Genomic DNA, 11695 nt, shown 5'->3' on the forward strand with positions numbered 1-11695 from the left:
GATGATAAGCACAAGGATGACGGGTGGAGAACAGGACACATCAACACACAGGACAGGGAAGAGTAGAGATGAAGGACATCAGAAAATGGCAGACAAATTCCAAGTTTACTGTGTTGAAGGTCAGAGAATGCAGCGTAAATGATACTCATATGTCAGAGCAGTAAACCAAACAATGGAAATGTTGGAGGTGCTACCAGATGACCTTGTGATATCTGTTCTTAACCATCTGTCCATGTCATTAATTTAGAATAATTCTAAGAAGAAATAATGATAATCTTTTTTAATTATTATTATTTATTTTTATTTTACATCATATTTGAGTGTATTGCCTGCTTGTGTGTAAGGGCACCCCTGTCTTGCAAAGTCTGCAGAGGTCACAAGAGGGCATAGAACTGCTTAGAACTGGAGTTACAGACAGTTGTTAGCCACCATGTTGGTGCTGGGAATTAAATCTGGGACTTAGGGAACCTGCCAAGCTGTCTTTCTGGCCCCAAGCTGTCTTTCTTTAATTACCCAAACTCAGTATTTAATGTGCTAATATTTAAATCATTTATTCTTATTTCCATCAATAAGGATATATAATGCAAGGAAAGGAATTCAGTAAGAAAAACCAAAGAAAGAATATAAACATATGGCATTGAAATACCCAGAAGATTTAATGAATATTAAAAGTAACCCTTTGGCCAATTCTAAGGAAGAACAAAAATGGCATTTGAACTGTGGCAATATAGACCCAACACTGACTACTTTTTCAGCAGCATTACCCAGGGATGAGATTTTACTTAGAAGATGTTTGATTTAGGGTTAAAATTGTTTTCTTTTAATGTACTTGTGTAACCTGAGACATTCCTCACAGTTTCAAAGCCATTAGCCCAAATATTAAGAGCTAACATTCGTCGTCTCCTGTGCTTCCTTCTAAGACCCCATCTATGACGACTCGTCTGTCCAACTACTAGGTAAGGACAAATTCATCCTGTGTGAACCTGCTCTGCTTCCTTTACATCTGGGATTACTCCATTCTGTTACATTTCATTTTATTTTAGGGAATTAATGAGAGTCAGTTTCCCTACATACATAGAGGAATCTTCCTTAACATTCATTCTGGGGTCCTGAGCTGAACAGCCCTCTAGATTTGAGGAGCCAGGCTATGGTGAAAGCAGGAGATTTTAAACTCATCCCAAGACAGAAGCACCTGTTGAAAAGATGCACATATTGGAAGTGTCCTCATTTAGACTCCTAGAGGACAGCATAAGTTGCTCAAAGAATTCCTTCTTCCCATTCATCTTTGTTGACTCATGAATTTCTGTGAAACACAGAAATGTGAGTCTGTTCCTCCCCTCTATATGAGTTCTGGATCTAAGACTGATGAATGTTCACGAAAATATTCCCTTAACCCTGAGCAGAACATCTCTTAGTTTCTTTCTATTGTTCCCTGCTTTTTCTCTAAGTGGGTCTAAGACTCTTAACACCATGGTAGTTTGTGAGTATAGAGCTTTGTTGTCATGATTTAGATTCACAGCCAAGTTCGAAGAAGTGCTAGTAAAAATACCTTCCCTTTTCTCCACTTCTGTCTTGGGGAATGTCCTCTGAAATTTAATCTACACAAAACTATCTTTTGGGCAATAAGTTTAAGGACAAATATTTGTCCCAAAGTCAGTACATAAGAATGACAAACTGGTATGTATGTAAATGTTAGGAAGATTTTTCATGAAGAATCAGGGGAACGGAGGAGTTTGACAGTTGAGAGGAAGGTTCAAGGAGAAAGAGAACGTGCAAACTCATCTACTTTAATCTCTACACAAACAGGAAGAAAGCAACGGAATCAGGGGCATGGCCATCACCTGGAGAATGGTCCCCCAAACCAACTCCTCCTGAGGAAGGTGGTGATGAGAACTGTGGAAAGAGGAAAATTCACAGGAGGAACTAGCACAGCAAGAAGGCAGTGAACAGGCTCCTCAGCCAGGAAATCAGCAAGACCCACCCCCACACAGAGGCCAGCAGACCCTCCTGAGGCTGCTAATCAACAAGGCCCACCCCAACAAGAAGACCAGGAACAACAAAGTTACCTGTGGGACATTTTCTGCATAACCAGCAGATTCCCCAGTAAAAAGGTAATTGGATATTCCTCCCCCATTTCACCCCAGAGATGCCCCAAGAAGAAAACCATCTTCCTAAGGGCACTGATTATAAGTGCATCTAAAACTTGAATTGCCTCTGTTTCAAATTCTGTGCTGGACAGCTTTAGTGTCAACTTGACACACCAGGGTTGAGGGAGCCTCAATTGGGGAATTGCCTCCATAGGACTGGCCTGTGGCCATGTCTGTGGGGCATTTTCTTGATTGTTGAGTGATGTGGGAGGGCCCAGCCCACTGTGGGTGGTGCCACACCTGGATAGGTGGGCCTGTGTTGCATAAGAAAGCAGGCTGAGCAGGAGCCAGGGGAGCAAGCCAGTAAGCAGTGTTCCTTGATGGACTGTGCTCCAGCTCCTTCCTCCAGGTTCTTGCCCTGAGTTCCTACCTTGGGCTCCCTGATGAACTGTGAGAGGGGAGATGTAAGCCAAATAAACCCTTTCTTCCTCAAGTTGGTATTGGTCAGAGTATTTTGTCACAGCAATGAAGAAAAAAACTAGGACAAATTCTGAGACTGATTTTGGATTAAATACATTCTTTCAACTCTAGCATTATTAAAATCCAAAGTTACCATAAGAAATCATCTAAGAATATGTTGAAATTAAGTCATACCTTCCTTCTCCCTAACCTTGGGTTTTTTTTTTTTTGGTTTGTTTTTTCAGAAAGTGAATGAGAAGACAGTAGTCATGTCAGTAGAACAATGTTGTCATGACTGAATCTTCAACATTCTAATAAAATAATTAACATGTAGTTACCATGTTATGTTTCTCTTTCTGTGTCTGGGTGAGTCTGAAATTTGAGAGCTATAGAAACAGATCAAAGACCCCTTCATATAGTTGCTTTGGGGAAGTTGTTTTCCCCCTCTATGTATCGGCCAACTCTCATGTGAGACACCTCCATTGTTCCCAGTATTAACTCAGATTCCCTTTAAAGATTTTTTGCATAAGACCATGAGTAAGATTCCCATGTACTTATGTTAATAAGGGAGGCTGCACTGAGATAGGGTTTCAATATCAAATTACATAAACAGTGGTACTCTTGAATGTCATGTGCCATTGGTTGACCAGCATTCCAAGCAATACCTATCTAGGTATACATGGAGAAACTGCTTTGTTTCTTACAGACAGCACTCACCTGCCCAGTTGACAGCTTCCTGTGAAGCAGCTGGCTTCCTGGAGCTAGTACTCATCTGGACATTGCAGTACCAGCCAGCTCACACTTATACTTCGATTTGGCCAGTCCTGCAAAAGGAACAGTGTCTCAGGGACATGGTGTTCATCGTTTAGTGCCACTGTTTGTCACAGGCCTCATGTACTTGAATTTTATAGGCAAATGTACTTTGAAAATATCCTAAGCATATTTTCAGATAGTCTTGCAATCTTACTTAAAAAAGGGAAATAGAAAACATGTAGATATTCTAGGAGCTAATGAATCCTTAAGATTTCCCAAATACCTGGTTCTAGATTCCTAGAACAGAGTATGCTGTTCTCCTAGAAGACACTTCTCTAATTTCTAGTTTTTAATCATGCTCAGTTTTTTCCCTCCTTCCATCCCCGCCATTCCTGACTTTTATAGAAGAATCACAGCAATGGATTCTCAGAGGGAAGGAATAGCAGTTATTCAGCTATTCATCTTCCTTTTCTTTTTAATTCTTTGGACTACTGACAGTCAAATTTTTCAGTGAGAAATACAGCAAAAGTCATACCAGGATATGTTAAGATTTATGTGAAAATTTAAGGACACACATTCATCACATATATGGGCAATATAAATGAAACCTATCTAATTTCGTCTGCCATGTCAGCATGTCAAATGAATTTGAATGACCAGAAGAAAACTATTTTTTTCCAGACAGCAGGGCTGCTGCACATATGAACTCATAGCAATTGGGACAGCATCCACAAGAGTTATGCAAACTCAGCCCAGAAAAATCCAAGCATCCATGGGAGAAGGTGGGCAGGAAGCCTCAGTTCTAGCTGAAGAACTATTGACCTCTGGCAGCTCCCAGGAGAGGGAGAATCAGTATTTTTAAAAAGTTGTGATGACAGGTTTTATTGATCAGGTTCCTGGGGATGGACCCATACCTAGGAGCATTTGAGGACACAAATTAGTCTCAATGTTCTTTAAAAAAATAATGATAGAAGCCATGAGGTCTAGCAGAGGCAGCAGTAAGCTGAGGTGGGAGATGGCACTGGGGTTTAATATGATCAAATCACTTTCTATAAAAGTCTCAAATAATTAAAACCCATTTTAAAAGGATATAAACAGCACTAGAATGCTCTGAGCTCATCTTTTTTTCTCTTTCTTGGGCCTCAAATCAGTCATCTGTTCATAGACCCTGATTCCTTTTTGATAATCATATTAGAAACAAAGACACCAAGCACTGGTTGTATTTCTTGCTCCTAGAGTCTCAGCACCTGGGTTTTCTCTGTGGCCAGAGCTAGACAGCATGAGTGTGTGTGTGTGTGTGTGTGTGTGTGTGTGTGTGTGTGTGTGTGTATGTGTGTGTGTGTGTATTAACCATGTCTCCTTTTATTTCTGTCTCTACATCTATCATATACTAAAATATGTATGAGTTCTTAGTGCCAGATTCTTGCTCTTGCTGACTATACCAGACATAGGTTTCATCTTCTGGGCATTAAATGGAAACAGAAGTTGTAGGTTATGCCCATAACATTTGTTCCACCTGTAACAGTGCGCCTGCCTTTCCAGGTTGGTCACTATTTTAGCTCAGAGTGTTCACAGCTGGGTAAGACTGATGATTACTTTTCTTCTCTGATGGTGCACATTGCTCCTTCCACCACTGTGAAACCTAGGCAATGTTTGGAGTTCTATGGGAACTCATTGACCCACAACCCTAAAGAGGCAACCTATTCCCATACTGGGCTTTCTATTTGTTAGTCTGAGTTGCATTGTTACCACATTGTAGAGTAACTCCCTTTAAACCTTTTTTATATGTTTGTATGTAGACTGTATAAGAAGCTTTACAGTAGTAGGTTCCCACATGAACTTTTCAAAAGGTGTTTAGTGTGTGTTATCCCTCCCTATGTTCTCGGTTCTACCCTATCTTCCCTCCCTAATCCCATTTAACCCTTCCTGTTCTCTTGTCAGCTGTCCGTCTTTACACCTCTGAATTCTTTCTTCCCTTTAAATACTCTTCCCCTTCATGGCCTCTTAACAATTTCCTGACTTCTATGGGTATTCAAATGAAGCTTATATATCTGGATATTCAAGGCTAACATCCACAAATAGGAGAAAACTTGTACATTTTTCTTTCTGAGTCTAGGTTATCTCACTCAGAATGAATGTTTACAATTCTGTCCATTCACCTGTTAACTTCTTAATTTCTTTTTCTTAACAGCTGAATAATATTCCATTGTGTGAGAACGAAATGGCAGATCTAACTCTACTCTAGATGACATTTGCTTTACCCTATGTTTTTTCTCATTCTTTTTTTAAAAATATTTTATTTATTATTTTTATTATTTTATGTGTATGAGTGTATTGCCTGCATGTATGTGAGTGCACCTGTGTCATGCAATGCCACTGAGGTCAGAAGAGGGCTTCAGAGTCCCCTGGACCTGGAGTTAAGGACGGTTCGTAACCACCATGTGGGTGCTAGGAACCAAACCCAGGTTCTTTGCAAGAGCAGTCAGTGCTCTTAATCTCTGAGCCATCTCTCCAGCCACCATTGCCCAGTCATTCTTATTGAAGCCAGTCAACCATGAAGGCTGTACCTGTAGTTTCAGTGGACACATTGTTTCTATAATACTTGAAAACTTACAAGTAGCAAAGTAAGATGTCCAGATAGAATGTCTTCTGGAACCCTCCCATCTGCGGGGAACCCATTGTCTCTGCAATTCTGAGAAACTCGTTTTTCTTGCAGAATTTTTAAAATTATTTTATTTATTATTTTTATTTTATGTGTATGCATGTATTGCCTGCATATAGGTAAGTGCACCCATGTCGTGCAATGCCTGCAGAGGACAGAAGAGGCTGTTGGATCCCCTGGAACTGGAGTTATGGACAGTTGTTAGCTGCCATGTGGGTGCTGGGATTCGAATCTGGGTCTTCTGCAAGAACAGCCAGTATTCTTAACTGCTGAGCTATCTCTCCAGGCCCAAAACTTGTTTTTCTTAACTGAAACTTTTTCTTAACTGACAACTTCTTTGTTAACTGACTTGCCCTTAGTCTGGTGTAATTAGAATGGTTTAATATAATTATGGCTATCGTCTTTGCCCCAGCATGCTATAATTGTGGTTTTTAAGCTTTATAAACCCTACTCTGGGGGCTGGAGAGATGGCTCAGCAGTTAAGTGCATGGGCTGCTCTTTCAGAATAGTGAAGCTCAGTTCCCTAGTTCAATTTCCAGCACCTACATGATGGCTAATAACTGTAACTCCAATTCTGGGGGATCAGACATTCACTTCTTACTTCCACAGGTATTACATGACATGGGTGCACTTACATACATGCAGGCAATATATTCATACACATAAAATAAAAATAATAAAATTTAAAAATAAACATAAGAAACCCCACTCTGCCTCCCATCAATGTCAAGAGTTCTTTTGGGCATTATCCCCCTCTCTGACACCTGGCTAATAAAGGATACTTGATTCAACCCAAGACTGCATGGCATTTCTCACTCAGTTTTACATATATTCCACATTTAAAAAATTTATCAGTTAATAGATATCTAGGCTATTTTTCCTTCCCAGATATTATGAATAGAGCAGCAATTAATGAGGAAGGTATCTCTATAGGAGAATATAGAATGCTTGGTGTATATGCCCAAGAGTGGTATAGCTGGACCACATGATAAATCTATTTCCAGCATTTTGAGGCACCTCCACTCTGATTTCCATAGTGGCTATGCCAATTTTAACACTCACCAGCAGTGAATAAGAGTTTCACTTTCCCCACAGTCTCACCAGCATTTGATTTGTTTTGCTATCTTCTTTTTGTTTTTGTTGTTAGAAATTCTGATTGGTGTGAAATCTCAAAGTACTTTAATGTGTGTTTCCCTGATGACTAAGGATGTTGTACATTTTAAAAACAGTATTTCTCCATCATTTGCATTTTCAAATTTGAGAAATTTTGAGTATTCTATGCCATGCCCCATATTTAGTTGCTTTTTTAGTTTGTTGTGTATTCTAGACACTAACCCTCTTTCAAGTACATAGCTAGCAATGATTTTTTTCCAGTCTGTAGGCTGCCTCTTTACTAAAATGATGATGTCATTTGTTATACAGAAACTTTTTAATTTTTTGAGTTACCGTTTTTGTATTATGTTGCATTAAAAAAGCAAGAAGGGAAAAATCTGAACATGTTCAAAATAGAAAATTTCTAATATTTAATTTGGAATGTTTTGACCTTCATGGGCTTGACCATAAGGAGAGATTCAACAAAATTCCCCTGAACAGTCATAAACCAAAGTTTTGCCAACAAGCCTTATCAGAGTATTGTTAGCCCTTGTTTAAAATCCCCTGATTGGTCATAAACCCCTGTCCCACAGACAGGCTTATCAGAGTATCCTTAGCCCCTATTTCAAGATATGGCCCTGGAAATTACTACCCCCAAACCATATAACAGTTACCATTCACAAACAGGTCCTGCCAAATAATATAGGCCCTAAGCCCTTTATAAAGGTTCTTACCGTACTTTATCTCCACATGTGAACATACTTAAACTCCCCTGCAGCTTGACCAGTATGATAAGAAATTTCATTGTCTAGAGATATGACAGAGATCATGTTTTCTCTAGGATGTATGACCTCTACAGCCATGTGTATTTGGCTGTGTTTACAATGTCACCCATGTGTTCATGCCCTTTGAGAGGGCTTTAATTCCAATAAGATAGCTGTTGATTACCCCCCAGATAACAGTGCCACTACCGCACCAATAGAGGTAGTTTACTGTGCTGGTCATTATGGTTATTAGGCTTTAGGGCTGGGTTGAACAACTGATTGATTTTCTCACTTAGCAGCTAGCATAGTATCCTCTAGAACTATGAGAGTTATACTTCAGGTAGAGGGCTTCCAGGTCAGTTCCTGCTCCAATGCTCCAAGTCCTATGTCCAAAGTTTGTCCTGTCTCCAGCAGTAGGGTCTTATCTTCCAGTTCTGGGAGATGACGAAGAAGTCTGGCAATACCTATATTATTTTAGGAGTCTTTTGTACCATTCTGACCAACCACTAGAAGGGAGGTCTCTCCTGTTTGCCATACAGCCCCCAGGTATATGTATTAGTTACTTCTCTGTTGCTGTGGTAGAAACCCTGACCAAGGCAATTTATACAAGAAAGAGTTTATCTGAGCTTATGGTTCCAAAGGGGCAAGAGTCCATTATGGTGGGGAGGCATGGTGGCAATGGTGGCTGAAGGAGAAGCGGACACAGGAAGCAAGAGAGCAACTCAAGACCTGGTAAGGCTTAATGACTCTCTGAGCCCACCCCCTGTGAAATGTTTCCTCCAGGATAGCCACACCTAAAGCCTCCCAAAACAGCACCAGCAACTGGGAACAAAATGTCCAAATATTTGAGCTTATGGGGGACATTTTCATTCAAACCATCACAGTATACATGTATACTAATGTTCAGACACTATATGTGCATTTCTCAGGGGTTACCCACCTCCCATCAAGCCCCATCTCCTGAATTCTGTCCTATCCCACTTTACACTACTTCTATGATGTGCTGTAGATATGGGAGGTGACGCAGTGGAAGAAACATTTAGTATACAAGCATAACCACCCGAGTTTGGATCTCCAGCACATAAGAGTCAAGCATGGCAGCATGCTCTGTAACCCCAGGATAAGAGAAGAAGGTGAGTAGATCCCAGCAGACTACTAATCTACCAATCTATCCATAACAGTAAATGCTGCAGGGTCAGTGAAAGACCCAGCCTCAAAATATAAGGTTGAAAACAGTCAAAGAAGACATCTTAAATTCAAATTTTTGCCTGCAGACAAGCCCACATGGTCTCTCTCTCTCTCTCTCTCTCTCTCTCTCTCTCTCTCTCTCTCAGAGGAATGGTGGAGACAACAGAAGGAGAGAAAGAACTGATTATGTTGAAGGATAGAATAGTCAAAAGAACAAGACCACGAATGCTCTAGAAATCTAGATCAACCTCCTGTTCTGCTATGTGCCGGGTCTTAGGTGTACAGATATGTCACTTAGGGCTGAGCATCTTTCAAACATATATACTCTGTATGTGACCAGTTGTGGAACTTTGTAATAGTCTCATTCTGTTGCAAAAAGATGTTTCTTCGATGAGTGGTGTACGGTATACTTGCCTGTAATACAAGGATCCATATTTAATATACAGTAAGAAATTTTGTTTGTCTAGAGATATGACAGAGATAGAATTTTCTCTAGGATCAATGACCTATTCAGCCATGTGTATTTGGATATGCTTTTTTGAAATTTTAAGGATTCCTCAACTTGTATATCTTTTTCACACATTTTATGTGTATCTTCTTTCAGTAAAATTGCAAGAAATTATTAAGTATGCTTAAAATTTTTAAAAACTGCATTTTTCTGTAAAATTCATTGTATATATATATATATATACACATATATGTATATATATAAAATCTTTGTAAAGGGAAAGAAGATTAAAGCACTGAATACCATGCACCTGAGATACTCAATTTCCATTTGTGTAGATGTCTGCTTGACCAGGACCAAGAAACTGAGATTAGACCAGGTGTCTCCCTGTTTTGTTGCTTAAGAGTGCTTTCACTGTTCCCCTGAGAGCCTTTACCAATAGCTTAGTGATTGAAGTTTACACAGTTTACATGTGATAACTGCTCAGGCAGTGAAAAATACAAAGGAAGTTTCTGACCATTATAGTATGAAACAGCACAGGGATCCCACGTCTGTGGTGACTGGACCAGTAATAGATCTTTGATTCACAAAAATGGGGAGGTTCATGACAACCTGTTCCCGGCATCCCAGAAACAGATGCCTTTTAGGTCTTCCCCCTACACCCTGAGAGCAAATCCACACCCCAAGTCTCTATATCAACAAAACCTGAAGAAGTCTGTTAACTCTTACTGAGCCAAGTGCCAGGAGCCTAGTGAGTAGAGCACCATTGCTCTTAAGGGACAAGGAGGTTGGCTACACTTTTGTAAGATTCTGGTAATGTCAAAGGAAATGTGAACTGGCCAGAACCAGATTGCTCAAATGAGTGTAATCTGAAGGAAGATGTACTTTGTCACATATACATTGGGAACTGAGCAAGGGAGAGTTGTGTGTGCTAAATAAAATGGCTTGTTTTCACCAGGTTCAAATCAGCTATTTCCTAGAATTAACCCAAAATGAGGACCATGACACACTAGCATTGTCACTGCACATAGCACATAGTATTCTTGAAAAACCCTTGGTTCCATGGTACCTGAGAGCACAGAACTACTTGAAAAGCTGGTTACTGTTTTCCATATTCGTGAATTTCCTTTTAAAAATTATTTATTTAATTTTATGTGTATGAGTGTATTGTCTGCATGTATGAAAGTGTATCTGTGGAGGCCAGAAGAGGGCATCAGATCCCCTGGAACTGGAGTTCCCGATGGTTGTTAGTCACCATGTGGGTGCTGGGAATTGAACCCAGGTCCTCTGAAAAAGCAGCCAGTGCTCTCCACTGTAGAGCATCTCTCCAGCCCTGTTCATGGATTTCCATGAAGCCATGCTGCTTATGCTTTCTTGATATTTGAATGAGGCTTTAGAAACCTGCCTCACAGGTCTAAAAACAAAAGGCTATGAACAGAACCAGGTGAGACTGGGAAGCCTGGGATTCTTCCACCTGACTGCTGGCTTGTGCAACAAGGAATAGGCAGGCTTTCTGGATGAAATAACATGAAAGCATCGTTGAATTTCTTATGTTGAGTCTAAGGCCAAATAGCTTCATTGCTAACACACCCAGAAAAAGAGGCAGCAAGCAGAAACTGTGTGGTGATTATTTGACTGAGATATTGAAGATATTTGTGATTATGTTACTACAACTGCATACCTTTCTGAGAGTCTCACTTAACTGCTCAAAACAGCAAATCAGAGCAGGATGGTCAGAGGGATGATGTTACATGTATTTTCATCATATGCTGAGATTCTGTCTTAGCACCTTGAATATTTGGAACTGTTGGGGTTAAGACCTTTACTGAGAAATGAATTAGAGGGGGCAGAAAGATTGCAAGAGCCAGAGGTAGTGGATGACCACAGGAACAAGAGTTTTCCAGATGGTTGGGAAGGTATGCATATGAACTCACAGCAATGGTGATAGCTTGGACGAGACCCACGCAAGCTCACATCAGACAAAATCCCAGCATAGACCCAGAGAAGTGGGTTAAGAACCTCCAGTTCCACCATAAGAACTGTATGAAACCAATGGCTGCTGGGAAGGGGAGGGTCAGTCTCTTTTAAGGGTATGACTCCTGGTAGGTTAAACGGCTCCAGTGGATGTATCCACACCAAAGGGCATCTGGGACAAAAATTGACTCTCTAAGCATATGTATAATAAAGTCCATGGAATTTGGTACAGATAGGTACTAAGAGGGTACAAATAGGAGATGAGATC

This window comes from Nannospalax galili, unplaced genomic scaffold (assembly GCF_000622305.1).
Source record: "Nannospalax galili isolate Female #2095 unplaced genomic scaffold, S.galili_v1.0 scaffold1910, whole genome shotgun sequence".
NCBI lineage: Eukaryota > Metazoa > Chordata > Mammalia > Rodentia > Spalacidae > Nannospalax > Nannospalax galili.